Genomic DNA, 6,242 nt, shown 5'->3' with positions numbered 1-6,242 from the left:
TCGGTCCCGGCTACCAAGCTTGCGTTCGCGTTTTTTTTTAACATTCATATTCATAATTTTGTGGAGAAAATAAGACGGACGTCGTTTACACCGTCGGCTGCTGCTACAAGTGGCATTCGTTGCTTCTACTTCTAGGTAACAGTAACACAAGCACCTCATCAGTTATGTACAATTTGTGCATTTTAATTTAAGTAATAATATTGTTTTGTTTATAAGATGATCATTCTATTCGTGTCCACCAACTGTTCGATGAAATGCCAAATTCCTCTTCACTTCCGTTTTTATTTCTAATTGTTTTGAAAATTTACTTATCCAGATCACCTCATACAACATGGAAACTAAAATGGCGGCAAAACATTCAATCTACCCACTTGCTTCAGAAGATAAGAGGTATCACGCATCCAATATTTACGGCTGTAATCAAGCCGAGCCAGGGCGCGCTCAGCCTCGAACTCGGCTCGTTTACTTTATCATACATTTTATATAAAAATTTTAAACTAGGGAATTTATAACGTTATATGTTTTATTTTTGTTCTTTTTTTATATATAGTGTTTTAAAGATTGAGTGGCATAATATATATGTATTATTTTTATTTTATTTGTTCTATTTTTGGTATGCTATTTTATATTTAGATATTCAAATCAAGGGTTCAATTGAAACGAGCTGAGCCAACCCTGGCTTGAGCTCGTCTCGTTTAAAAATCGAGCCGAGTCAGCTCGTTCAGAATCGAGCTTTTTTCAAGCCGAGCTATTTTCGAGCGAGCCACGAGCCCCAAACCTTTTGAACATCCCTGATCCAAATCGGTCAATTGCTTTACATTTATATATTTTTTTTGACAATTTTGATTCCATTTAATGCAATCTGGACACACATATTCAGGTTTTACACGTTCGATTGTCGAAGATCTTTCGAATGGTCGTGCTCCGGTGATTTACATCAATCGGTTCCGTAATTACTGCACTGACACTTCTGGAAAATGGTTAGCTATGATCTTTAAGATCTATGCAGTTAATGCAGTAAAAGATCGTATATCGGTCAAGGTTCGATATTTGAGATACCAATTATCGTGGTGGGATATCGGTAATTTTAATATCATGCAGAATTTATATGTATACATTTATATGCACTAATGCACGTAAACATATATAATATTAATAGTAATATCAAAAGTCAAAACTCAAAAGTGTCAGTATTTGAAACATGATCTAATCGTAAGCCATAAAATCTTCCTCCAAGTCCACATCAACCAAGGCATCCAAAATATCGGTCAACATCGGTACCGATATTTATTTTGCTTGGGGACCAATAACCCATATCCCACCGATATTAACTGCATAGTTAAGATAATTTCCCTAAATTTTTAATATGCTTTGATAACATGCTTTAATATCCAAATTTTCGTGTTCGTGTTGCTTTTAAACAGCTACTGTAGCCATGATTCTGTTAAAGGAGTTGAGATTCTCACACTGCAACGAGAATGTCACGCGCGTAGGTTGGGTGAGTATGCTTAATTTATGTAAACTTTTATAGTAAATTATATCTCATTCATCACAAACACGTATGTTTTTTTGTTTTTTCTTATTGTCAGACATTTTATTGCGGGTGCTACTTATCGTTCAACAATTTTTGCAAGAGAACAGGCACGGGTCAAAGAGAGACATTTATTACATGCATCCTTCAGTCTTTCAAGGTGAATATAAAGCTACTTTACTTATCATTATGTTACCGTTTCGTTAATCTAATTCTTTTTTGTTACATTTTATAACAGAACAATCGTTTGTAGATCGTGCCATTAATGACATTTGCATACTTCTTCAGTGCAGTCGTCACAACCTGAATGTTGTATGTAACGCTTACGTCCTCATCTTTTTCTTTCTGTAATTTTATATCATATTTATGTAAGAGTTGCCATTAATGATTATTTCTTTTTTATATCTTTATGCTTTTAATTTATGCTATGTTCCTTCATTTGCAGGTTTCTGTCTCAAAAGGGTGAGTAACACTACTACAGCAATACCTTACTTTGTTGAGTTTACATGATTACTTATTAATCATTTGCTTTTTATTATTATTATTATTATTATTATTTATTATTATTATTTCAGATTAGTGATGGGGATGGTTGAGATTCTCAGAAGCGGACAGGATATTCAACTGTATAAACCGCCCTGATACTGTAAGAAGAAAACATAATTCTTTGTGAGTAGGCGTGTAAACAAACCAAACGTTTAGTGAACCGGTTTGTGCGTTTATTTAGTAATGAACAAACATGAACAAACATTTTTGTTCATTTAGTTAAATGAACGAACATGAACACGTCTTGTTCGTTCATATATGTTTGTTTACGTTCGATCATTTAAATTATTGTCGTTGTTAATATATTTATTTAAAAACTTTTTGACAAAATCCATTTTAGTCTATTTCTAATAAGTTTTTTAGGCCCAGCACATTGTTCTTCACATTATTTTTACCAGCTTTTACCTCATGTTTGTTCATTGATGTTCGCCCGTTGACGTTCGTAAACCATTCGTTTATACCATTAACGATACGAACACAGAGATGTCCATTTCTTAACGAACGAACATGGACGTGTACATTTTCTTAACGAATGAACACAAACAAGGAAACTTTGTTCGTTTATCTGTTTGCGTTTGTCCAGCTTGTTTAAAAGTCTAATTGTGAGTTAACGTTTAACCAAAATTTGAAGGTTAACATCTGGTTTTCTTGCAGGCCCACACTCTATTCCAGTACTTGTAGAAGAAGTGAAAGGTAAAAAACATTATTTCCATATATCAACATAGATATAAATATATGTTATTTACTCATATGAGATGATGCTAATATTATATTATTTGGATAGTGTGTATAGATATTATCAGTGTTGCAGACTACATACTAGTTGTGGAGAAGGAATCAGTATTCCAACGACTAGCAAATGATTGTTTTTGCAAGAGTAACCGTTGCATTGTCATCACGGTAAGCTTGTACTATTTAGGGGAAAGTATTTACAAATATCAGCTGATAACTGTATATAATTACAGGGCAGAGGTTATCCAGATATTCCAACAAGGCGGTAAACATTCAAATTTTCCTTTTTCGTCAATTTATAAAGCAGCTTAAATCTTGATATTCTTTGTACTTTTGTTCATTTTAAACAGCTTCTTACGATTACTAATCGAACAACTGCACTTACCTACCTATTGCTTGGTTGACTGTGATCCATATGGGTTTGATATTTTGACCACATACAGATTCGGCTCAATGGTAAAAACAAGAAGTTTTTAAGTTAATTACAGTTTCAAGCATGGTAACACCGTAACAGTTATATATAATTGATTTTTTTTACTGTTAAAGCAAATGGCATATGATGCAAAGATAATGAAGCTTCTGAAATGCAATGGCTTGGAGTATTTCCTTCAGATGCTGCAAAATTTAAGATTCCACAACACTGTCCTTTTTCCTATGACAACCGAAGGTGTCCTCAAGTCTTCCACATGCCTAAAATTATGCCTGTAAATGAACCGAACGTTTAGTGAACATTTCGTGTATGTTCTTTTATGTAATAAATGAATGACATGAACAAATTCTTTTGTTCATTTAGTTAAACGAATACGAACATGAACGCATGTCTCATTCGTTCATTTTTGTTTGTGAAAACTCGTTTATGTTCATTGATGTTTGTTGAAGTTCTTCATTTATATATTCACTTAAATATTCGGGCCTATTACAAATTATTTCAGTTTTATGAAATTAAAATATTACCCTCTTACAATTTAGTCTCGTTTCATTAAAGTTTCAGGCATAACATATAGATTTTCACTTTTTTTTTTAAATTGGTGTTTGCTCGGTGTTTGTCATCTATCTTCAACTATCCTCGTTTGTTTACCTTCGTGAAGTGTTTGTTTATACTTTAGTATAAACAAACACGAACATGCTCTTTTCTTAGTGAACAGACACAAACAAGAAAACCCTGTTCATTCAGTTGTTTTGATCGTTTGTTTGGTTAAAGTTAAGCAAACGGACACGAACATGCCCCATTCGTGTTTGTTCGGTTCGTTTAAAGCCTACCTAAAATTGTATTCCTGTAAATTATTAAGATAGCTCAATTTAGCATTGTTTATTTAATTTTATTACTTTATTATTCAGATAGATTCAAAACAGAGACGATTTTAAATCGATGCTATTTACAGAGAGAAGTACCCCAATGGAGGTTTATACTTTATATTAGATAATGCTCCTCTTTTTCATTATTATTTATATTATTGTTACTCTTCATGTACTGATAATTATCCCTTAAAATCTGTTTCTTTATAAGGTTGGAATTACAATTACCGCTGCAAAGTGGAGTCAAGTTTGAGATTGAAGCGTTATCGGTGCACTCGCATACCTTCTTGTCAAAACAATATCTACCGTCTAAGATTCAGGGTAAACATAACTGTTTGAATATATTAATCAGATTTTAAATTTTTTAGAAAAACCATGATTTTAGAATAATATTGTTACAACTTACACATGATTATTTTGTTTCTATTCTGGGAGTTGATAATGCCTTCCTTGTTAGTAATAAAATCTATGATCTTGGTTATTTCCTACAACGATTCATCATCATCATCATCATCATCATCATCATCATCATCATCATCATCGTACTCAGTATATCCCACCAATAGCAATGCTATGGTAGGGTCTGAGGAGGGTAAGATGTAGACAACGATTCACTCAAATAAAATTCAAGTTTTTCCAAAATCTACAGAAAACTATAATAACAAATTTCCAAAATAAAATTAAAAGATATCGTCCCTGCACACACACACACACATATATATATATATCATGCAGAATTCCTCTTATTATTAGTATTATTATTGTTGTTGTTTCATCTGATTGAGGCATCAGTTTTTCACCATGAATCCTTGTGCAGATATGGTAAAAGTCCTTTTGATTCATATGTATATATTAATATGCACCGTATGAAATTGTTTGGTTTGATTTGATTTTATATATTATATTTGAAGGAATGTTCCATGAGAGTCCACTCCAAATGCGAGTGCTGTGTGATGAAGGTGTATGACCACTTGCGTTCGATTCGTGGTAAGCTTTTCTTTTATATGTATACTAGTGTTTCACCTGGCGCGTTGTGCCGTGGCAGTTCAATAAAACACGGGCGATGACAAAACCCAAGCGTCGATGCGGTAAGTCGACGCAAATTTGGTCGGTTTCGGTTATCGAAACTAAAACCAAAAATAAAACAAAAAAATATATAATAATTGAGCTGGACCAATAGGGTTGCGTCAGTCGGTAAAACTCGGGTGTTGGTAAAACGCGAGCGTTGTCGATCCCGGCCGTTCAGTCAGTGTGCCAACGCAAATTCAGTCGGTCTCTATCACGTTTGTTACAGTACTGAAACTAAAACAAAAAGAAAGTTGGCATTCAATCGGTTTTTGCTACGTCGTTACAGTACCGGGACTAAAACAAAATACAGTAAGTCTACATGAATTCGGAACGCTTCCATCACATTCGTTATAGTACCGAAACTAAAAAATAAGAACAAAATTGACATTCGGTCGATTACGTTATGTTCGTTACTGTATGATAACTAAACAAAAAAACCCAAAAAAAAATGCCGACAACCACTAAGTGCCACCAACTAGCCCAATAGGGGCCATTGCGGCACCAAAGTTTTCTTTTATACTATATAATTATAATAATAATGTGTGTTTGCTCGTATATCATGTTTATTCTATTAATGTTTGATATGATTATTTCAAATGTTAGGTGTTTATTCGGTTACATGGGATGTTGAAGAAGACATGTTTACAATTTCGGGAGAAGTTGAACCAAGCGTGTTATTAAAGGCAGTGTTGCGAACTGGTAAGCATGCTGAGCTTGTAACAGTTAAACTCAAGCACCCACAACTAAGAAAAAAAATACTACATTAATGGTCCATATGGTCCCCCCATTGGTGGTTATAATATGCCCTATTATAGAGATGCTGGTTTTGTCCATTATAACCCTTATGTTCCGCCACGTGTTCCTTATGATCCGCCTCTGGTTGATTACCCGTCTTCTCACGGTTGTAACGGTTATAATAATAATAATAATAATAATAATAATAATAATAATAAACATAATAATAATAATAATAATGCCACCACCAGTGACCACGTGTATCCTCTGCCACAGGCGAATTACGTGCCGTCATACCCGTCGCAAGAACATGACGCGTATGCTAATTATGAAA

General features: G+C 33.8%; 1 pseudogene across 1 annotated transcript; it reads left to right on the top strand.

Moving 5' to 3' along the window:
• The first annotated feature begins 343 nt into the window (after positions 1-343).
• Positions 344-5,829, top strand: LOC143554276 (meiotic recombination protein SPO11-1-like; annotated as a pseudogene). The gene is made up of 17 exons (XR_013138984.1): positions 344-416; positions 634-711; positions 881-980; positions 1,425-1,498; positions 1,590-1,691; positions 1,770-1,843; positions 1,977-1,997; positions 2,112-2,179; positions 2,736-2,770; positions 2,871-2,977; positions 3,043-3,074; positions 3,160-3,265; positions 3,356-3,476; positions 4,148-4,232; positions 4,302-4,426; positions 5,017-5,092; positions 5,777-5,829. The product of XR_013138984.1 is annotated as a meiotic recombination protein SPO11-1-like (transcript).
• Positions 5,830-6,242: the final 413 nt, after the last annotated feature.

The sequence above is a fragment of the Bidens hawaiensis genome, unplaced genomic scaffold (assembly GCF_021521415.1).
Source record: "Bidens hawaiensis isolate Kalapana, Puna unplaced genomic scaffold, B.hawaiensis_p1.1 tig00017575_1, whole genome shotgun sequence".
Taxonomy (NCBI): Eukaryota; Viridiplantae; Streptophyta; class Magnoliopsida; order Asterales; family Asteraceae; genus Bidens; species Bidens hawaiensis.
This window is presented reverse-complemented; position numbering and strand designations above follow the sequence as displayed.